Below are 25,007 nucleotides of genomic sequence, written 5' to 3' on the forward strand. Positions count from 1 at the left end.
TGAGAAGAGTAAAATACCTCAGACTTACTTACAATGGGTTTCGATCAGGATCTCTTACCTTTTGGACTCTCACCTTGTTCTCCCTTTCCCTTCGTATATTGTGGGTAACAAATGTTTGCTAGCACCATCACAAAGAACAAGAGAACAACCTTCATAAGAGCGGGGGTACCTGGAGGTACATAAACCGTGCCTACCTTATGCTGCGGTACTTCTTCATCCAAAGAATCTTGATCCTCGTGTTGTTCTTCACTTCTTTGTATGATATGTAAATCAAATTATGGTAAAAGAAAAATCCAACGAATCATTCTAGGCTTAACGTCCGTCCTTTCAAGGATTTCTATCAAGCCTTTTTGATCAGTATAGACTCTAACTTTTGAGTCAGTAATATAAGATCTAAAGTTCTCACATGCAAACACATTTTCAAAGAATTCTTTTTGGACCAAAGGGTATTTTATCTATGCGTTATTAAGAGTTCGACTAGAATGATGGATGATATTCAATTCATCACCATCATGCTACAAAGCAACTCCGAAAGACTCATGGTTTGCCTCACAAAGTAACTCGGAGTTTTATCCAATCAGGTAGTTTTATGTTTGGAACTTTAAGGAGAGACTGTTTAAGAATATTTATAGCAATAAGACAATTTTCATCAAACATTAAATGAACATCCTTTTGTAACAAATTGGTTAGAGTTCTTGCTATTTTGGAGAAGTTCCTAATAAACTTTCTATAAAATCCAGCATGACCAAGGAAGCTTCTTATACCTTTAATATCTCGTGGAGATGGTATTTTCTCTATAGCTTCCAATTTTAATTAATTGTCAACCTCTATGCCTTTTCTCAAGATCTTGTGACCAAGTACTATCCCTTCTTGAACCATGAAGTGGCATTTTTTCCAGTTCAAGACTAAATTAGTATCTCCGCATCTCTGCAAAACCTTATGCAAATTTTGCAAACAATGGTTAAATGAAGTTCCATAGATAGAATACTCGACCATGAATACTTCCATTATATGCCCAATATAATCAGCAAATATTGCGTTCATGCATCTCTGAAAGGTAGCTGGTGTATTGCATAAACCAAAAGGCATTCTACGATAAGCATATATAATCTAAAAGGACAAGTGAAAGTTGTTTTCAATTGATCTTCCGGATGAACATCTATTTGAGAGAAACCAGAGTACCATCTAGATAACAGAAATAAGAATGTCTAGCAAGTCTTTACAAAGTTTGATCTATAAGGGGTAATGGGTAATGATCTCTAGTCTCTTTATTTATTTTTTCTAAAATCAATGCACATTCTATATCCTATGACAGTTCTAGTAGGGACCATTTCATTGTCTTTATTTGGTACAACAATAAATCCTCCTTTCTTAGGGACACAATGAACATGACTTACCCAATCACCTTATTTGACATGATAAATGACACCTGCATCAAGAAGGCGAATGATTTCCTTTCTTACCACTTCCTCCATCTCAGGTTTGAGTTTCCTTTGAAAATCCACCACATGTTGGACTCCATCCTCCATGAATATTATGTGAGTGGCTATTGAGGGACTAATCCCTTTCAAGTCATCCAAGGAATACCCAAGAGCCTTATGGTGCATTTTAGGCACCATCATTAATTGTTTTTCTTCCTTTTCTGCAAGGTTAGCACTTATAATAACAAGATATTCATTCTTTTCATCTAAGAACCTATATTTAAATCTTGTGGAAGATGTTTCAGTTCTGGAGGTGGTAAATCTTCATTTCCCTTTCTTTCAGGTGTCTCATAATTTTTATTAGTGGAGAAATCAACTATAGGAAAGGAATCTAAATATTTATTAATATCCTCTTTATCTAAACTTATCATCTTCAGGGGTATCATAAAGGATGAAAAAAAGATTGGCAAGATTACCTTCCTCCTTAAGTTCTTCTTCTTCTTCTTCTTCAAAATCTTCGATTATTGGTTTATGAATGAATTTTGAGAAATGGAAGCTCATTACTTCATCCCCAAACTTGAGGGAGGTAGTTTCTTTCCTACAATCAATGTTAGCCCCTGTAGTGTTTAGAAATGTTCTTCCAAAAATAATTGGACAATGAGAATCAATTGGCATATCAATGACAACAAAATAAATAAGGTATGCATAAGGTCCTATCATAATAGGCACATTTCTTATTATTACCACTGGGACTCGAAGAGTCTTATCAGCAAGCACTATTGTCATATTTGTATCTTATAATTGTGCATGTTCAAGTTCATCTTGAATGCTGAAATAAAATCTATAAGGAATGACATTAACGACTATTCCGATATCACAAAGGCCATAATAAGAAGATCCACCAAAAGTGCAAGGTAGAACGCACATTTTTAGCTTTGACCATACCTTCTACGAATTGTGAGTCCTTGGCGTCAAGCTCAACTACATTACAATGTGCATAGATAGCCAAAATTCCCTCCTTGGTTACCTCTCTTTCTTCCTCCGCAACTTCATAAGTGAATTCCTAATTACCAAATTTTTCTTCTGGTACTTTTACCTCTCCCACATATTCTTCTTTACGTTCTGCAAGGAGTTGAGCTCTAATATGCCTTGCCCCTGTCCTTGGGAAAGGGAGCAGGTCTTCATAAGGTATACTTTAAATGGGTACCTCTTTAGGTGCATCAACTACCACTTGCACTGCTTCAACGGGTTGAGGTGGGGCAGTATATATAATGAAGCCATTCCTTCTTGGGTGATCCAATAAATTCTATAAAAGATTGAAGAACATATAATGCCATAACATCATCAAGATTAATTTCATTACCCATTTCTTTTACTTGTCTGGTTTTCTTATAAGAATTTGGACAATCATATTAAATTTCTATCGTACCCTCACTCCCAAGATCAAAGCCCCAAGATTCTCTATTTCTATGAACTTTATCTAAGCGAACCCAAGCTTGCTCAGGGGTGAGTTCCATAAAAGATCCACCGGATAATACAGTTAATTATTTTTATTATCTTGATCAAGTCCTCCATAAAAAACGCCCAAAACATACCAAGGTGGTAAATCATGATGGGGACAATTTTGAACCATACATTTGTATCTCAAGTAAGCTCTCATTAAGCTTTCACCGCGACGATTCTTGAAATTGGTTATGAACCTTCTCGCCTCGGCGAACTTAACCTTGGGGTAGATTCAAAATATAAACTCCCTCATGAGATTCTCCCAACTATCAATCTTCTCTGCAGGACAAGTTCTATACCAAGACAATGCAGTGTTGGTTAGAGATTGACTAATTATTTTAGTTTCAATACATCATCAGAATAATTTCTCAATTTAATTGCCCCACACAACTCAATAAAGAAATGTAAATGACTATATGGATCCTCATCGGGATCATCTCCTTCAAAGCTTTTCTATTTCATAATAGCAATTAGGCATGGATGAATTGCATACTCCACGTCACTTCCGTTCGGGAATTCTTTAACAAATCCTCGGTTGAATCTCCCGAGGTATTCGGCTATATCGAGCTTAATTATTAAGCCCAAGAGCAGTCATGGTGTTACCTGAAACTATTAAATGTCTTCAGTAAAAACAATTAATAAATTAGCAACTAAGAACAAGGACCAAAAGCGCTAAGCTCCCCGGCAATGGCGGTAGAAAATAGCGTGATAACTGCAAGTACACAGATTGATTGTAGCTAGTTTCGAAATAAGAGTATCGAACCACGAAGAGCTACTAGTTAAGGTCTTAATGCCCCTTGCTACTATATATTAAAGGCAACTTATAAATCTTTCTTTAATATCAAATAAAGGTGTTTTAAAAGATTATTGTAAATGGTTGCAAGAAAGTAAACAAAGCAACAAAAAGCATAGTGAGAAATTGGTTGAAACTTAATAAGACAAAGTGTTCTCAGGGATTACTGGATCCACCTCTAGCATTAGTATTCATGTTAATCAAGATAAAGTATAATTTTAATCATATTGTGTGTGGAGAGAGCTCCGTAACAAGATGCACCCGGAAAGCTATCGGTCATCGATCTCTAAATAACCACTACGGCCTTCTGCAAACCACATGTTGACCATCATAATTGACGGTTTCACCCCATGGTTATCGATATGAGCTTGGTGAGTCCGCCTTTACCCCCCGTCTTCCATGCGTTAAAGTGGTGATACGGTAATGTCACTTCTCGCCATTCACTTTTACCACACTTCAATCCTCTCGAGACCACAAGGCAAATATTACATGGTGCAAAACATATAATATCAAGAGAGAGAACTAACACATATTAATAACTTAAAACCATATACCATCTTAGATTCATCTCATATTCATGCTAGGGTTTCTCCATCTCCCCAATAACGAAAGGAACTACTCACACATGGAAACAATCAAGAACGTCATCATACTCTTATGGATGGGATGAAAGTTATGGTATGAATTCGAATACAAATCCACAATAGTAATCAGGATCACGACTATGGTTGATGGAGGAATGGATCGGCGATGGTGATGGAGATGCAGCGGTTGATGATGGAGGGGATGATGCCTTGTACTCCGATGATCCATGTAGCAGCCCGGATAATGTCTTTTCCAAAGTTCCTCCTCCAGATCTATCCAGAGGTGGTGTTTCTGTGTTTTTCGATGCTGTGTGTCTTAGATCTCTCTGCCATTTGCGCGAGATGAAAATATTTGACGAGGCGGTGATTATGGTATGACGTACAGTGGATGGTACGGGCGGGCTCCCTCCGTACATATGCACGCTACACCTACTAAAACTTTTCCTCACGTTTCCCTTTCGCCTAGGTGCATGGTTAAGTTCTTAAATGATTTTTATCACGTCAAAATATCATAAAAATGATAGTTTTTTTTGATATTTCATCATTGCCTTAATATTTTAAGATCCTGCGTAGACAAGCATAAAAGGGCGCGGTAGCACGGTAAAATACAAAAATACTATTACTACTCAGAGATATCTATATAAAATAACGGTGTAAAAACATGCTAAAAATGCACTCATCAATGAGGTGATCAAAGATTTTGGATTTGTCCAAAATTTTGGAGAGCCATCAATTTAGAACAAAGTGAGTGGGAGCTTGATAGCGTTTTTGATATTATATGTGGTTGACATATTGCTGATCGGAAATGATGTAGATCTGCTTGAAAGTGTGGAAGGTTATTTGAATAAGAGTTTCTCCATGAAAGACCTTTGCGAAGCTGCATATATATTACGTATCAAGATGTATAGAGATAGATCAAGATGCTTTATAGGACTTAGCCAGAGTACATACCTCGACAAGATTCTGAAGAAGTTGGAATGGATGAGACAAAGAAAGAGTTATTGCCCATGTTGCTACGTAAGAAAGTGAGTAAAACTCACTATCTGGCTACGGCAAAAGAAAGAGAAAAGATGTAAACATCCCATATGCCTCAACCACATGATCTATCATGTATGCCCTATTTTGTAATAGAACATATGTATCCAATGCTCTTAGTTTGTCAAGCGGATACCAAAGTGATCCGGGAATGGAACACTGGACATCAGTTAAGAATATCCTTAAGTGTCTAATTAAAGAGAACTAAGGACATTTTTCTAGTCTATGGTGGTGACGATGAGCTCGTCGTTAAAGGTTACGTCGATGATAGCTTTCACACTGATGTAGATGAGGCGAAATCTCAATCGTTTTACCTGTTTATTTTAAATGGTGTTGGTGTATGCTGGAGGAGTTCCAAGCAGAGCATGGTAGCGACATCTACAACAGAAGTGGGGTATATAGCTATTGTAGAAGCAGCACAAGAAGGAGTATGGCTAATGAAGTTCACATCTGAACTTGGTGTGGTTCCAAGCGCATTGGACGCCATGGCCATTTAAAGTGACAACACTGGCACCATAGCTAACGCGAAGGAGTCGAGGTCTCACAAGAACTCCAAAGCATATCAACCATTGTTTTCACAATATTCGTGATTATGTTAAGGAAGGCAACACAAAGATTTACAAAGTACATATGGATATGAATGTTGTAGATCCGTTGACTAAACCTCTTCCATGAACAAAACATGATCAACACCTAGATTCTATGGGTGTTAGATATTTATCAATCTAAACTAGATTGCTGACTATATTGAAAGTGGGAGACATCTAGACATGCCCTAGAGGCAATAATAAAGTTATTATCATATTTCATTGTTCATGTAAGTGTTTATTCTCCATGCTAGAATTATATTAACAAGAAACAGAATAATGTGTGGTTTTCATAAACAACACCAAGTCCCTAGCAAGCCTCTACTTGGCTAACTTGTTGCTTAATAATGGTTATTGTTTCCTAACCATAGATATGAGTTGTCGACTAATAACAAGGTCATATAATTAGTAGAATGATGTGACAGACAAACCCAATTTAGCAAAGCAATAAGATCAAGTCACTATATCTGAATTTCCTAAGCTAATTTTAATGTCAAGTTATTTATTCCTTAGACCATGAGGTTATGTCACTCCCTAGTACCGAAGGAGTACTTTGAGGGCATCAAACGTCACTTCCTAATTGGGTGATCATAAAGGTATCTTCTGGTATACCAGAAATTACTTGTTGGTTTGCATGAATCAAAACTGAGATTTTGTTCATCCATGTGACGGAAAGATATTCTCCGGGCCACTCAGTAATTTAATATCCAAAGAGCTTGCAAGCAAGTGAATGAATTAGTCACATGGGTATTATATTATGGTATGATCAAAGAGTGTTTGCTGGTAATGATATTGAACAAGGTATAGTGATAGCGATGATCTAGTCTCGGTCAAGTAATATATCGAGAGACAAAGGGAATTGGTTACTGGGTTATTTGAATCCCCGATATTGTGGTTCAACCGATAAATGATCTTTGTCGAATATGCAAGAGTCAATATGGATATCCATGATCCCGGTGTTGGTTATTGATTGTAGATACGTTATCACACAAGAATTTTTGTGAAGTTGGACGTTTGATTCACAGGAATAGGAAAAACACAGGAATCCTTAAAATCATAATTAACATAAATGCAAAGGTAAGATTAGATCATTATCATGCAGCTTATGACCTTTGTCTCGTTCTTTGTGCATAGGAATGTAAAAAGAGGTTTGAGTGGATTGTGGAATTCCTTTGATTTCCCTATGAAACCAAAACCAAAGGAAAAATTCCTACACTTTTCCTACACCCCATTTCTTTGAATCAAATTGATGAATAGTGACACCAAAGAAAAATTTCCTATTCCTATGATTTTCCTCCAACATTCCTATGAACCAAACATACCCTAGAGGATTTTATAGCCGCCTTTTCATTGTTTTGTATCTCTGTTTGGTTCCTCTAAATTTGGTTGCCTAATGCTGCAATGTTTGCCTCTCACTATCTAGTGTATTCATGTGGGATAAGATACAAAAGGAACCATACCCTAATTATTGCCTAATGGATATGACAATGGCCTCTAGGTCTTGGAATTAGATTTTAGGAGTTCTTCAAAAATATGAACTGATTTAAAAACATTGAAATGCCTTACGAATGGTAAGGCAACATTTTAACCTTAACAAATGGTTTTTTTGTGGCCTGATTTGTTTTGTAGGTTACAGGGTGAAGAAAAAGAAGATCAAGTGTAGATAGGAATTTAGCATTTCCTCTTCTTTATCTTGTATTTATATTTTTGGTTTGAATTTGTAAAGAAGAATGTAATGTTATTATATGCTGAATAAAGAATTAATATATTTATTGTACATTCTTCCTTTTATTATTTGTATTTGATTGTAAATCAAATTCTAAATTCAAGTTTTATTTAAGTTTCATATGTTCAAGTTTGGGTTTGAATTCAAATACTTCCCCTAAAATAAGAAGATCAACAAAGTCCATGTCAAATTTATCGCACTCGGGTGACGCCTAAACCCTAATTCATTAGAACGAGAGAAACCTCCATCTCTTTGTATGTAAAATTTAAGAGCGGAAAATTTCCTCAACATATTTAGATGCATATAATATATAAAATACATATGCACAAATTCTAAATCTACCTACAGTATTTGATCCTAAACCCTGCGATGTTACAAGTCGTACGAACGGTAGGAGAATCATCATACGCTAGCACTACTTACTCGGATCGGATAGAATAGGCCGTAGTTTATCTCCTCTCCGTCTCTGCCCCCGCTTCCAAGTTTCCAAATCAACCTGACGGAAATCCGAGGAAAACCCACGACGTTGCGGATTCCGATGCTGTCATGTCTTAGATACGTAGCTGGGGTTGGAAGAGATCTGAACAAGCCGAGGTCGTGCGCGATGGGGAGAAAGCTGCATCCTTTCCCTCACGCAGGAACGTCGTCGGCAGAGACAGCTGGAAGAAGAAGGACTATCTCCGGAAGCACAGAATTGACATTGTCTGCTCGCAAGAAACGATCAAACAAGACTTTACGGATCAGGAGCTCAGTAGCCTTGAGGTTGGTGAAAAGTTCGTGTGGTGTTGGCTTCCCGCTTGTGGTCATTCAGGGGGTATGTTGATGGGTTTCCGCGATAGCACTTTCGATGTTGGGGGCATCGAGAGGGGCCGGTACTTCATCAGCACCAACATCATCTGTCGTGCGGATAAGCTTCGCTGCAAGGTCATGGGCATATACGGTCCCGCGGATCACTCTCGTTCCGCGGATTTCCTGCAGGAAATTTCCAACAAGGTTGATGCGTCCGAGGTGCCTATCCTCATGGGGGGAGATTTCAACTTGATCAGGGCTGCCCACGACAAAAACAACGATCGGGTTAACTGGGCCAGAATGGACTTGTTCAATGAGCACATCGCGAGCTGGGGCTTACGAGAGATCCCGCGCACAGGGGCGCGTTTCACATGGAGCAATAAGCAGGTTAATCCAGTCTGTTGTGTGTTGGATCGGGTGTTCATCTCGCCAGCGCTGGAGCTTCACTTCCCGCTCTGTGCGGTTTCGGCTGAAACTAGCCTGGGCTCCGATCACACTCCCTTGATCTTTGACTCCGGAGATGGGAACCCGCCTAGGAGCAACAAATTCTTCTTTGAGTCTAGCTGGCTTCTCCTACCAGGCTTCCAGGACTTCGTGGGGACGAGGTGGACCTCCCTGGCCAATAGAGTGGGTGGCAGAGACATCCTGGACTGGTGGAGTTTCATGAGCGGGGGGCTCAGACAACAGCTCAGGGGCTGGAGTGCAAACAAAGGGAGGGAGACCAGAGCCCTTAAAGAAGGTCTGCTGTCTCAGATGAAATCCTTGGACAAGAAAGCGGACGTCATGGGGATTGATGAAGAAGAGTGGGCTCTCAGGTATCACTTGGAGGACCAGCTGCTTGAAGTTTTCAGAGCGGAAGAAGAATACTGGATACAAAGGGGCCGTGCCCCTTGGGTCTTACAGGGAGACGCCAACACCAAATACTTCCATGCTTTGGCGAACGGGCGTCGCAGGAAGTGCTGCATCTCCTCGTTGTTAGCGGAGCAAGGGGTTATCACGGACAAAACCCTCATACAGCAACACATCTATGAGTTCTATCGGAATCTCATGGGGACGGAAGAGGCCAGGGTGTGTGGGCTACACCCCAATGCCTGGAGCAACGAGAACCGAGTCTCTCAGGAGGAGAATGACAACCTGTTGAGGACCTTTTCGGAGAAGGAATTGGAAGAGATAGTCATGGACATGAAATCCGACTCGGCCCCAGGCCCGGATGGGTTCCCAGTGTTCTTCTTTAAGAAGTTCTGGGGCTTAGTCAAGCTCGGGATTCTCCACATCCTCAATGACTTCATCCTAGGGAGGATTGACATAGCGAGACTTAACTTTGGGGTTCTCTCGCTGATTCCTAAGGTCACTGGGGAAGACAAGATTACTCAGTTCCAGCCGATAGCTTTGATCAATGTGGTATTCAAGATTGTGTCCAAAGCCCTGGCTTCTAAGCTTGACCCCATAGCTAATCGTATTATCAGCCCCAATCAAACCGCGTTTATGAAAGGCAGGTTTATCCTGGATGGAGTTCTTGCGCTCCACGAGATAGTCCACGAGCTTAAAATCCGGAAGCAAGGGTGTCTGCTGCTTAAGTTGGACTTTGAGGAAGCGTACGACCGCGACAACTGGAACTTCCTGGAAGAGGTCCTTCGGGCAAAGGGCTTTGATGCCGGGGTTGTCCATCGCATTTCGCAGCTGGTCATGGGAGGACAAACGGCGATATCTATCAACGGAGAAGTGGGCCCCTTCTTTTGTAACAAGAGAGGAGTTAGACAAGGGGACCCCCTCTCCCCTCTGCTGTTTAATTTCTTGGCGGAGGCGTTATCCATCATTCTCTCTTCTGCAGCGGCAGCGGGGTGATACGTCTCCGACGTATCGATAATTTCTTATGTTCCATGCCACATTATTGATGATATCTACATGTTTTATGCACACTTTATGTCATATTCGTGCATTTTCTGGAACTAACCTATTAACAAGATGCCGAAGTGCCAGTTGCTGTTTTCTGCTGTTTTTGGTTTCAGAAATCCTAGTAAGGAAATATTCTCGGAATTGGACGAAATCAACGCCCAGGGTCCTATTTTGCCATGAAGCTTCCAGAAGACCGAAGAGTCAACGATGTGGGGCCACGAGGCGGCCAGACTACATGGCGGCGCGGCCTAGGTCTTGGCCGCGCGGCCCTGTCATCTGGGCCCCTCGTGACGCCCCTTGACCTGCCCTTCCGCCTACAAATAGCCTTCGTCGCGAAACCCCCAGTACCGAGAGCCACGATACGGAAAACCTTCCAGAGACACCGCCGCCGCCAATCCCATCTCGGGGGATTCAGGAGATCGCCTCTGGCACCCTGCCGGAGAGGGGAATCATCTCCCGGAGGACTCTACGCCGCCATGGTCGCCTCCGGAGTGATGTGTGAGTAGTCTACCCCTGGACTATGGGTCCATAGCAGTAGCTAGATGGTTGTCTTCTCCTCATTGTGCTTAATTGTCGGGTCTTGTGAGCTGCCGAACATGATCAAGATCATCTATCTGTAATTCTATATGTTGTGTTTGTTGAGATCCGATGAATAGAGAATACTTGTTATGTTGATTATCAATTTATATCTATGTGTTGTTTATGATCTTGCATGCTCTCCGTTACTAGTAGATGCTCTGGCCAAGTAGATGGTTGTAACTCCAAGAGGGAGTATTTATGCTCGATAGTGGGTTCATGTCTCCGTGAATCTGGGGGAGTGACAGAAACCTCTAAGATTATGGATGTGCTGTTGCCACTAGGGATAAAACATTGGTGCTATGTTCGAGGATGTAGTTACTGATTACATTATGCGCAATCCTTAATGCAATTGTCTATTGTTAGCAACTTAATACTGGAGGGGGTTCGGATGATAACCTGAAGGTGGACTTTTTAGGCATAGATGCATGCTGGATAGCGGTCTATGTACTTTGTCGTAATGCCCAATTAAATCTCACTATACTCGTCATAATATGTATGTGCATGGTCATGCCCTCTTTATTTGTCAATTGCCCAACTGTAATTTGTTCACCCAACATGCTGTTTATCTTATGGGAGAGACTCCTCTAGTGAACTATGGACCCCGGTCCAATTCTCTATACTGAAATACAATCTACTGCAATACTGTTCTATTGTTTTCTGCAAACAATCATTTTCCACACTATACATCTAATCCTTTGTTACAGCAAGCCGGTGAGATTGACAACTTCGCTGTTTCGTTGGGGCAAAGTACTTGGTTTGTGTTGTGCAGGTTCCACGTTGGCGCCGGAATCCCTGGTGTTGCGCCGCACTACATCTCGCCGCCATCAACCTTCAACGTGCTTCTTGGCTCCTACTGGTTCGATAAACCTTGGTTTCATACTGAGGGAAAACTTGCCGCTGTACGCATCACACCTTCCTCTTGGGGTTCCCAACGGACGTGTGCTGTACACGCCATCAAGCAATTTTTCTGGCGCCGTTGCCGGGGAGATCAAGACACGCTGTAAGGGGAGTCTCCACATCCCAATCTCTTTACTTTGTTTTTGTCTTGCTTAGTTTTATTTACTACTTTGTTTGCTGCACTATATCAAAATACAAAAAAATTAGTTGCTAGCTTTACTTTATTTTACTGTCTTGTTTGCACTCTATATCAAAAACACAAAAAAATTAGTTACTTGCAGTTACTTTACTTATTTCATTATGTTTCCCTTTAATTTTACCGTAAAAAACATGCCGGTAGGGCGCGGGTCTATAATTGGGAGAAATAATATAGAAGAATTTTTCAATCATGTTAGTACCGTTGATGATTTTGAAGATAGACACTTGGTAGATCTTGCTCCTACTTATGAAAATGCTGCTGCTGCTTTAGTTCGCATGTTGGAAACTAAATTTGTTAATCTCAATCCTATAATCCGACACATGTTTCTTACACTCGGTGATATGGAAGAAGGGGAAAAGAAAGATTTTGTTTTAGAAACCCTTCTTAGAGAATTTGGTGGTATAGCAAGAGAGGCTAGAAAGGTCTTTGCTAAATACAATATGCTTGGTTCTTGCACCAATTTTGTTAGTCTCCTTGAAAAGATGGACATGGAGAGAATAAAGTACAGTAATGATATTAATGATGGTGGGGAGATCAAAGCACCAATACCATGCAAGCTCCTAGCGATGAATGATGCACTAGAAAATAACTATGCTTGGCTTGTTCCTGAAAATTTATTTGATGAGAGTAGCAAGCCTAAAACTAATGAAAAGGGAGACGCTAAAATTTATGTATCCAATATACTATGCTTGGCTGAGAAAACTCCACACCCCGCTGAAGATGCCCCATCCTTCGATAATACTTGATACACACTTTCTGCGCCTAGCTGAAAGGCGTTAAAGAAAAGCGCTTATGGGAGACAACCCATGTTTTTACTACAGTACTTTGTTTTTATTTTGTGTCTTGGAAGTTGTTTACTACTGTAGCAACCTCTCCTTATCTTAGTTTTGTGTTTTGTTGTGCCAAGTAAAGTCGTTGATAGTAAAGTTCATACTAGATTTGGATTACTGCGCAGAAACAGATTTCTTTGCTGTAACGAATCTGGGCAAAATTCTCTGTAGGTAACTCAGAAAATTATGCCAATTTACTTGAGTGATCCTCAGATATGTACGCAACTTTCATTCAATTTGAGCATTTTCATTTGAGCAAGTCTGGTGCCTCAATAAAATTTGTCAATACGAACTGTTCTGTTTTGACAGATTCTGCCTTTTATTTCGCATTGCCTATTTTGTTATGTTCGATGGATATTTCGATTCCATTGACTTTCAGTAGCTTTGTGCAATGTCCAGAAGTGTTAAGAATGATTATGTCACCTCTGAACATGTATATTTTGATTGTGCACTAACCCTCTAATGAGTTGTTCTAAGTTTGGTGTGGAGGAAGTTTTCAAGGATCAAGAGAGGGAGATGATAGAACATGATCAAGGAGAGTGAAAGCTCTAAGCTTGGGGATGCCCCGGTGATTCACCCCTGCATATATCAAGAAGACTCAAGCGTCTAAGCTTCGAGATGCCCAAGGCATCCCCTTCTTCATCGACAACATTATCAAGTTCCTCCCCTGAAACTATATTTTTATTCCATCACATTTTATGTGCTTTGCTTGGAGCGTCGGTTTGTTTTTGTTTTTTGTTTTGTTTGAATAAAATGGATCCTAGCATTCTTTGTGTGGTAGAGAGACACGCTCCACTGTTGCATATGGACAAATATGTCCTTAGGCTTTACTCATAATATTCATGGCGAAGTTTCTTCTTCGTTAAATTGTTATATGGTTGGAATTGGAAAATGATACATGTAGTAATTGCTAAAATGTCTTGGATAATGTGATACTTGGCAATTGTTGTGCTCATGTTTAAGCTCTTGCATCACATACTTTGCACCCATTAATGAAGAAATACATAGAGCATGCTAAAATTTGGTTTGCATATTTGGTCTCTCTAAGGTCTAGATAATTTCTAGTATTGAGTTTGAACAACAAGGAAGACGGTGTAGAGTCTTATAATGTTTTCAATATGTCTTTTATGTGAGTTTTGCTGCACCGCTTCATCCTTGTGTTTGTTTCAAATAGCCTTGCTAGCCTAAACCTTGTATCGAGAGGGAATACTTCTCATGCATCCAAATACTTGAGCCAACCACTATGCCATTTGTGTCCACCATACCTACCTAATACATGGTATTTCTCCGCCATTCCAAAGTAAATTGCTTGAGTGCTACCTTTAAATTTCCATTCTTCACCTTTACAATATATAGCTCATGGGACAAATAGCCTAAAAACTTTTGTGGTATTGAATATGTACTTATGCACTTTATCTCTTATTAAGTTGCTCGTTGTGCGATAACCATGTTCCTGGGGACGCCATCAACTACTCTTTGTTGAATATCATGTGAGTTGCTATGCATGTTCGTCTTGTCTGAAGTAAGGGCGATCTACCACCTTATGGTTAGAGCGTGCATATTGTTGGAGAAGAACATTGGGCCGCTAACTAAAGCCATGATCCATGGTGGAAGTTTCAGTTTTGGACATATATCCTCAATCTCATATGAGAAAATTAATTGTTGTTACATGCTTATGCATAAAAGAGGAGTCCATTATCTGTTGTCTATGTTGTCCCGGTATGGATGTCTAAGTTGAGAATAATCAATAGCGAGAAATCCAATGCGAGCTTTCTCCTTAGACCTTTGTACAGGCGGCATAGAGGTACCCCTTTGTGACACTTGGTTAAAACATGTGCATTGCGATAATCCCGGTAGTCCAAGCTAATTAGGACAAGGTGCGGGCACTATTAGTATACTATGCATGAGGCTTGCAACTTGTAAGATATAATTTACATGATACATATGCTTTATTACTACCGTTGACAAAATTGTTTCTTGTTTTCAAAATCAAAGCTCTAGCACAAATATAGCAATCGATGCTTTCCTCTTTGAAGGACCATTCTTTTACTTTTATTGTTGAGTCAGTTCACCTATCTCTCTCCACCTCAAGAAGCAAACACTTGTGTGAACTGTGCATTGATTCCTACATACTTGCATATTGCACTTATTATATTACTCTATGTTGACAATATCCATGAGATATACATGTTACAAGTTGAAAGCAACCGCTGAAACTTAATCTTCCTTTGTGTTGCTTCAATGCCTCTACCTTGAATTATTGCTTTATGAGTTAACTCTTATGCAAGACTTATTGATACTTGTCTTGAAGTACTAATCATGAAAAGTCTTTGCTATATGATTCACTTGTTTACTCATGTCATATACATTGTTTTGATCGCTGCATTCACTACATATGCTTACAAATAGTATGATCAAGGTTATGATGGCATGTCACTCCAGAAATTATCTTTGTTTATCGTTTACCTGCTCAGGACGAGTAGGAACTAAGCTTGGGGATGCTGATACGTCTCCGACGTATCGACAATTTCTTATGTTCCATGCCACATTATTGATGATATCTACATGTTTTATGCACACTTTATGTCATATTCGTGCATTTTCTGGAACTAACCTATTAACAAGATGCCGAAGTGCCAGTTGCTGTTTTCTGTTGTTTTTTGTTTCAGAAATCCTAGTAAGGAAATATTCTCGGAATTGGACGAAATCAACGCCCAGGGTCCTATTTTTCCACGAAGCTTCCAGAAGACCGAAGAGTCAACGAAGTGGGGCCACGAGGCGGCCAGACTACAGGGCGGCGCGGCCTAGGTCTTGGCCGCGCGGCCCTGTCATCTGGGCCGCTCGTGACGCCCCTTGACCTGCCCTTCCGCCTACAAATAGCCTTCGTCGCGAAACCCCCAGTACCGAGAGCCACGATACGGAAAACCTTCCAGAGACGCTACCGCCGCCAATCCCATCTCGGGGGATTCAGGAGATCGCCTCCGGCACCCTGCCGGAGAGGGGAATCATCTCCCGGAGGACTCTACGCCGCCATGGTCGCCTCCGGAGTGATGTGTGAGTAGTCTACCCCTGGACTATGGGTCCATAGCAGTAGCTAGATGGTTGTCTTCTCCTCATTGTGCTTAATTGTCGGGTCTTGTGAGCTGCCGAACATGATCAAGATCATCTATCTGTAATTCTATATGTTGTGTTTGTTGAGATCCGATGAATGGAGAATACTTGTTATGTTGATTATCAATTTATATCTATGTGTTGTTTATGATCTTGCATGCTCTCCGTTACTAGTAGATGCTCTGGCCAAGTAGATGCTTGTAACTCCAAGAGGGAGTATTTATGCTCGATAGTGGGTTCATGTCTCCGTGAATCTGGGGGAGTGACAGAAACCTCTAAGATTATGGATGTGCTGTTGCCACTAGGGATAAAACATTAGTGCTATGTTCGAGGATGTAGTTACTGATTACATTACGCGCAATACTTAATGCAATTGTCTGTTGTTAGCAACTTAATACTGGAGGGGGTTCGGATGATAACCTGAAGGTGGACTTTTTAGGCATAGATGCATGCTGGATAGCGGTCTATGTACTTTGTCGTAATGCCCAATTAAATCTCACTATACTCATCATAATATGTATGTGCATGGTCATGCCCTCTTTATTTGTCAATTGCCCAACTGTAATTTGTTTACCCAACATGCTGTTTATCTTATGGGAGAGACACCTCTAGTGAACTGTGGACCCCGGTCCAATTCTCTATACTGAAATACAATCTACTGCAATACTGTTCTACTGTTTTCTGCAAACAATCATTTTCCACACTATACATCTAATCCTTTGTTACAGCAAGCCGGTGAGATTGACAACCTCGCTGTTTTGTTGGGGCAAAGTACTTGGTTTGTGTTGTGCAGGTTCCACGTTGGCGCCGGAATCCCTGGTGTTGCGCCGCACTACATCTCGCCGCCATCAACCTTCAACGTGCTTCTTGGCTCCTACTGGTTCGATAAACCTTGGTTTCATACTGAGGGAAAACTTGCCGCTGTACGCATCACACCTTCCTCTTGGGGTTCCCAACGGACGTGTGCTGTACACGCCATCACGGGGCATATCGCTGGGGTGATTCCACACTTGATCCCGGGGGGGATTACTCACCTGCAATACACCGACGACACCCTGATCATGATCCAAGACGACGATGCTCAGATCGCCAACCTGAAATTCTTACTGATGTGTTTTGAAGATATGTCAGGTCTTAAAATCAATTACCATAAATCCGAGGTGGTGGTTATGGGTGCATCTGAGCTCCGCAAACAGCAAGTGGCAGACCGGCTGAACTGCAAGCGTGGGGGCTTCCCCTTCATCTACTTGGGCCTCCCCATTTCCGACAGGAAGCTCACCATGGAGCAATGGCTTTTCCTTGTCCGAAAGCTGGCTGGCAGGGTTGAACCGTGGTGGGGTAAGTTCATGTCTTCGGGTGGACGGCTTATCCTCTCCAACTCGTGCCTGTCCAACCTTCCCCAATTTGCTATGGGGTTGTTCCTGTTACAAGATGGGATCCACGCTAAATTTGACTCGCACCGGGCCAGGTTTTATTGGGAAGGATCTGGCCCCAAGAGGCGCTATCACCTTGTCAACTGGCCGGCAGTCTGCCGGCCTAAGGAATGTGGAGGGCTGGGGCTCCTTAATTCCAAGAAGATGAACATTGCACTCATGCTGAAGTGGGTGTGGAAGTTGTTCCAACCTGAGAATCCGATCTGGGCGCAGATTATTCGTGCTAAGTATCCTTCAGCGAACAACATCTTCGCAGGATCGGGACATGGGGGTTCCCAATTCTGGCGAAGCTTGCATAAGATCAAGCACTTGTTCAAATTGGGGGCTAGACACTTGGTGCAGGACGGCAACCGCACTCTGTTCTGGATGGACAAATGGTTTGGGGACGTGGCTCTCAAGGACAGATTTCCTGCACTTTTCAGTATCTCCAACTCGCAAATGAGTACCGTGGGGCAAGTGTGCAGAGGCGGGGGTGCCCTGTCCTTCCGCAGATCGCTTGACCAACTAGGCATCGCTGACTGGCACCTGTTGAGAACCATCATTGATCAAACTCACCTTGTTCCGGGCCAGGATAGGGTATCCTGGTCTTTGGAGCCCTCAGGTTGCTTCTCCGTCAGGTCTATGTATCTGAAACTGGTTCAGGGTGCTTCCATTGCTCACTTTCGGGATGTTTGGGCAGCTCGGATTCCTCTAAAGAATAAGATCTTTGCCTGGCAACTTGTGCTGGACAAGTTACCCACGAGTCTGAACATCTTGTCCCGTCATGGGCCTGGCAACGGCTGTTGCAAACTGTGTGGTAGGCCGGAGGATGCCGCGCATATCTTCTTCACCTGCTCTACTGCTATCTTTGCTTGGAGCGTGACCCGCCAGCTGCTAGGGTGCAGCTGGTGCCCCGCTAACTTTGCGCAACTGTTCGCTATCATCTCTAGTCTCTCGGGTAGATTTGGAAGATGTGTTTGGCTTCTTTTTATTGCCCAATCTTGGGCGTTGTGGCTCTTTAGAAACAAGATGACCATTGAGTCGAAATTTATGAAACACCCCGCTAATATTATCTTTAAAATGATGCTCTTTCTTCAGATGTGGAAGCCCCTGGCAAAGCCCCTGGATCGGCCGTGGATAGAACACGCGATCGTCGAGCTCAAACTTCTGCACGACGCAGCGGCCCCAAGAAGGGATGACCAAGATGTCGTGGTATCGTCACGGCATATGCCATAGGGTGGCTAATCGAAGTGGTTCCTGAGAGATCTCACGGCGGTATCCGGATGCGGGTATGGGCACGAGCGACACGGCGACGTACCCAGGTTCGAGGCCCTCCGATGGAGGTAAAACCTCTACTCCTGCTATGAATGTATATGATGATCACACAGTACAATGGTGCTCCTAGAGCTGTGTCCGGCTGCTCCTGAGAGGCTAAGGAAGACTATGGTCTCTCTCACAGGGCAGCTCTGTAGGTGGGTGAAAGTAATAACTGATCGATCGATCCCCCGCACGAGAGGGGGTAGTGCGGCTTATATAGGCACCGGCACTTTACATATAAGACCCTATAGTTTTACTGGCCGGCTGGGCCGGCTCCGGCTTCCGCTCCTTCCCGAGGCGGTGACGTCAGGAGTGGTTGAGGCATCATGGCCTGTCCCATCCGGCTGCCACGGTCAGCGGTATGGAGGAGGTGTCCCTGTCGCCGTCAGCCACTGTAGCCTGTACGGATCGTCGTAAGCCCTGACGGCCTGTCCGGCGCGAGGCACTATTGCTCCACAGTGCCCCGCGTTTCACGGAAGATGGAGTCAGCGTGGACTCCATCTTCCGTGAAACGCGGGGCACTGTGGAGCCAAAGTGCCACGCGCCGGACCGGCCGTCAGGGCTTACGACGATCCGTGGTGCTACAGTGGCTGACGGCGACAGGGACACCTCCTCCATACCGCTGACCGTGGCAGCCGGATGGGACAGGCCATGATGCCTCAACCACTCCTGACGTCACCGCCTCGGGAAGGAGCGGAAGCCGGAGCCGGCCCAGCCGGCCAGTAAAACTATAGGGTCTTATATGTAAAGTGCCGGTGCCTATATAAGCCGCACTACCCCCTCTCGTGCGGGGGATCGATCGATCAGTTATTACTTTCACCCACCTACAGAGCTGCCCTGTGAGAGAGACCATAGTCTTCCTTAGCCTCTCAGGAGCAGCCGGACACAGCTCTAGGAGCACCATTGTACTGTGTGATCATCATATACATTCATAGCAGGAGTAGAGGTTTTACCTCCATCGGAGGGCCTCGAACCTGGGTACGTCGCCGTGTCGCTCGTGCCCATACCCGCATCCGGATACCGCCGTGAGATCTCTCAGGAACCACTTCGATTAGCCACCCTATGGCATATGCCGTGACGATACCACGACACAAGACACCTGAGCTTCTCCAGCGCCCCTGTTGTTAGCTTTATGGTCTAGTTCGTTTGATTGGCGAAGCTGTATGCCACAGCATGTAATGTTTTACCTAAGTTTGTGTTGAACCTGAGGGCTTTATTAATTTAAAGTTGGGCAGTCCATGCCTTTTATCTAAAAAAAAAAGCTCCCTCCTTTCCCCCGCTCCCCGCCTGCAAGCACCGGCGGACCCCCGAGGTAAGCGGCTGGGCTTCCCTCCCCACCGACCTCATTCATCTCGTCACCACCCGCCTGCTGGCCATCGACGTGGTGGACTACATCGCCTTCCGCGCCGTCTGCTCCGGCTAGCGCGACTCCACGCCTGACGCGCGCGACCCCACTCTGCGGGAATCGCACCTCCGGCCACGCGGATGGATTGCTCTATGCGACGGCGACGCTGTCCGGCCGGACGACGCGTCCGAGATCACCTTCTTCCACACGCGCACCAGCAGGCGCCTCCGTGTCCGCCTACCGGAACTCCGGTGCCACAGGATAGTAGGCTTCACCGATGGACTTGTCGTTCTTCTGCACAAGCGCACCACCGTCATCCGGGTACTCCATCCCTTCACACGAGTCGTGGTGGACCTCCCGTCCCTCGTCCCCGTCTTCCACGAGGTGCTGTTCAAAAACCAGAGGTCTGTGCTCGACATGAATGCTGCGGTTTGCAGCGCATCCGTGATGGCGTGTAACTCACACGTTCGTTGGGAACCCCAAGAGGAAGGTATGATGCGCACAGCAGCAAGTTTTCCCTCAGAAAGAAACCAAGGTTTATCGAACCAGGAGGAGCCAAGAAGCACGTTGAAGGTTGATGGCGGCGGGATGTAGTGCGGCGCAACACCAGGGATTCCGGCGCCAACGTGGAACCTGCACAACACAACCAAAGTACTTTGCCCCAACGAAACAGTGAGGTTGTCAATCTCACCGGCTTGCTGTAACAAAGGATTAACCGTATTGTGTGGAAGATGATTGTTTGCAAAAAACAGTAGAACAGTATTGCAGTAGATTGTATTTCAGTAAAGAGAATTGGACCGGGGTCCACAGTTCACTAGAGGCGTCTCTCCCATAAGACAAACAGCATGTTGGGTGAACAAATTACAGTTGGGCAATTGACAAATAAAGAGAGCATGACAATGCACATACATATCATGATGAGTATAGTGAGATTTAATTGGGCATTACGACAAAGTACATAGACCGCCATCCAACTGCATCTATGCCTAAAAAGTCCACCTTCAGGTTATCATCCGAACCCCCTCCAGTATTAAGTTGCAAAGCAACAGACAATTGCATTAAGTATGGTGCGTAATGTAATCAACAACTACATCCTTAGACATAGCATCAATGTTTTATCCCTAGTGGCAACAGCACAACACAACCTTAGAACTTTGTCACATCGTCCTGTGTGTCAATGCAGCATGAACCCACTATCGAGAAAAATTAATCCCTATTTGAGTTACAAGCATCTACTTGGCCAGAGCATCTACTAGTAACGGAAAGCATGCAAGATCATAAACAACACGTAGATATAACTTTGATAATCAACATAACAAGTATTCTCTATTCATCGGATCCCAACAAACGCAACATATAGAATTACAGATAGATGATCTTGATCATGTTAGGCAGCTCACAAGATCCGACAATGATAGCACAATGGGGAGAAGACAACCATCTAGCTATTGCTATGGACCCATAGTCCAGGGGTAGACTACTCACACATCACACCGGAGGCGACCATGGCAGCGTAGAGTCCTCCGGGAGATGATTCCCCTCTCCGGCAGGGTGCCGGAGGCGATCTCCTGATCCCCCGAGATGGGATCGGCGTTGGCAGCGTCTCTGGGAAGGTTTTCCGTATCGTGGCTCCGGTACTGGGGGTTTCATCACGGAGGCTTTAAGTAGGCGGAAGGGCAAGTCAAGAGGCGGCACGGGGGGCCCACACCATAGGCCGGCGCGGCCGGGGGTGGGGCCGCGCCGCCTAGGGTTTGGCCACCCCGTGGCCCCTCGTCGTCTCGTCTTCGGACTTCTGGAAGCTTCGTGGAAAAATAGGCCCCTGGGCTTTGATTTCGTCGAATTCCGAGAATATTTCCTTACTAGGATGTCGGAATCCAAAGACAGCAGAAACAAAGAATCGGCACTTCGGCATCTTGTTAATAGGTTAGTTCCGTAAAATGCACGAATATGACATAAAGTGTGCATAAAACATGTAGATAACATCAATAATGTGGCATGGAACATAAGAAATTATCGATACGTCGGAGACGTATCAGCATCCCCAAGCTTAGTTCTGCTCGTCCCGAGCAGGTAAAACGATAACACAGATAATTTCTGGAGTGACATGCCATCATAATCTTGATCATACTATTTGTAAAGCTATGTAGTGAATGCAGCGATCAAAACAATGTATATGACATGAGTAAACAAGTGAATCATAAAGCAAAGACTTTTCATGAATAGCACTTCAAGACAAGCATCAATAAGTCTTGCATAAGAGTTAACTCATAAAGCAATAATTCAAAGTAAAGGCATTGAAGCAACACAAAAGAAGATTAAGTTTCAGCGGTTGCTTTCAACTTGTAACATGTATATCTCATGGATATTGTCAACATAGAGTAATATAATAAGTGCAATATGCAAGTATGTAGGAATCAATGCACAGTTCACACAAGTGTTTGCTTCTTGAGGTGGAGAGAAATAGGTGAACTGACTCAACATTGAAAGTAAAAGAATGGTCCTCCATAGAGGAAAAGCATCGATTGCTATATTTGTGCTAGAGCTTTGATTTTGAAAACATGAAACAATTTTGTCAACGGTAGTAATAAAGCATATGCATCATGTAAATTATATCTTATAAGTTGCAAGCCTCATGCATAGTGTACCAATAGTGCCCGCACCTTGTCCTAATTAGCTTGGACTACCTGGATTATCACCGCAATACATATGCTTTAACCAAGTATCACAAAGGGGTACCTCTATGCACTTTGTACAAAGGTCTAAGGAGAAAGCTCGCATTTGGATTTCTCGCTTTTGATTATTCTCAACTTAGACATCCATATCGGGACAACATAGACAACAGATAATGGACTCCTCTTTTAATGCTTTAAGCATTCAACAACAATTAATTCTTTTCTCATTAGAGATTTGAGGATGTTTGTCCAAAACTGAAACTTCCACCATGGATCATGGCTTTAGTTAGCGGCCCAATGTTCTTCTCTAACAATATGCATGCTCAAACCATTCAACTCAGTGTAGATCGCCCTTACTTCAGACAAGACGAACATGCATAGCAACTCACATGAAATTCAACAATGAAAAGTTGATGGCGTCCCCGGTAAACATGGTTATCGCACAACAAGCAACTTAATAAGAGATAAAGTGCATAATTACATATTCAATACCACAATAGTTTTTAAGCTATTTGTCCCATGAGCTATATATTGCAAAGGTGAATGATGGAATTTTAAAGGTAGCACTCAAGCAATTTACTTTGGAATGGCGGAAAATACCATGTAGTAGGTAGGTATGGTGGACACAAATGGCATAGTGGTTGGCTCAAGTATTTTGGATGCATGAGAAGTATTCCCTCTCGATACAAGGTTTAGGCTAGCAAGGCTTATTTGAAACAAACACAAGGATGAACTGGTGCAGCAAAACTCACATAAAAGACATATTGAAAACATTATAAGACTCTACACCGTCTTCCTTGTTGTTCAAACTCAATACTAGAAATTATCTAGACCTTAGAGAAACCAAATATGCAAACCAAATTTTAGCATGCTCTATGTATTTCTTCATTAATGGGTGCAAAGCATATGATGCAAGAGCTTAATCATGAGCACAACAATTGCCAAGTATCACATTACCCAAGACATTAATAGCAATTACTACATGTATCATTTTCCAATTCCAACCATATAACAATTTAACGAAGGAGAAACTTCGCCATGAATACTATGAGTAGAAACCAAGGACATACTTGTCCATATGCTACAGCGGAGCGTGTCTCTCTCCCATAAAGTGAATGCTAGGATCCATTTTATTCAAATAAAACAAAAAACAAAAACAAACCGACGCTCCAAGAAAAAGCACATAAGATGTGATGGAATAAAAATATAGTTTCAGGGGAGGAACCTGATAATGTTGTCGATGAAGAAGGGGATGCCTTGGGCATCCCCAAGCTTAGACGCTTGAGTCTTCTTAATATATGCAGGGGTGAACCACCGGGGCATCCCCAAGCTTAGAGCTTTCACTCTCCTTGATCATGTTGCATCATACTCCTCTCTTGATCCTTGAAAACTTCCTCCACACCAAACTCGAAACAACTCATTAGAGGGTTAGTGCACAATATAAATTATCATATTCAGAGGTGACACAATCATTCTTAACACTTCTGGACATTGCATAATGCTACTGGACATTAGTGGATCAAAGAAATTCATCCAACATAGCAAAAGAGGCAATGCGAAATAAAAGGCAGAATCTGTCAAAACAGAACAGTTCGTATTGACGAATTTTAAAATGGCACCAGACTTGCTCAGATGAAAATGCTCAAATTGAATGAAAGTTGCGTACATATCTGAGGATCATGCACGTAAATTGGCTTAATTTTCTGAGCTACCTACAGGGAGGTGGACCCAGATTCGTGACAGCAAAGAAATCTGGAACTGTGCAGTAATCCAAATCTAGTACTTACTTTTCTATCAACGGCTTAAATTGGCACAACAAAACACAAAACTAAGATAAGGAGATGTTGCTACAGTAGTAAACAACTTCCAAGACACAAAATAAAAACAAAGTACTGTAGGTCAAACATGGGTTGTCTCCCATAAGCGCTTTTCTTTAACGCCTTTCAGCTAGGCGCAGAAAGTGTGTATCAAGTATTATCAAGAGACGAAGTGTCAACATCATAATTTGTTCTCATAATAGAATCAAAAGGGTACTTCATTCTCTTTCTAGGGAAGTGTTCCATACCTTTCTTGAGAGGAAATTGATATTTTATATTACCTTCCTTCATATCAATGGTAGCACCAACAGTTCGAAGAAAAGGTCTTCCCAATATAATGGGACAAGATGCATTGCATTCAATATCCAAGACAACAAAATCAACGGGGACAAGGTTATTGTTAACGGTAATGCGAACATTATCAACTTTCCCCAAAGGTTTCTTTGTAGAATGATCAGCAAGATTAACATCCAAATAACAATTTTTCAGCAGTG

The 25,007-nt window shown here is 42.7% G+C and overlaps 1 pseudogene; it reads left to right on the forward strand.

The window, feature by feature from the left end:
* Window positions 1–1,382: 1,382 nt before the first annotated feature.
* LOC139831622 (uncharacterized) lies at window positions 1,383–21,212 on the forward strand (annotated as a pseudogene).
* Window positions 21,213–25,007: the final 3,795 nt, after the last annotated feature.

The sequence above is a fragment of the Lolium perenne genome, chromosome 5 (assembly GCF_019359855.2).
Source record: "Lolium perenne isolate Kyuss_39 chromosome 5, Kyuss_2.0, whole genome shotgun sequence".
Taxonomy (NCBI): domain Eukaryota; kingdom Viridiplantae; phylum Streptophyta; class Magnoliopsida; order Poales; family Poaceae; genus Lolium; species Lolium perenne.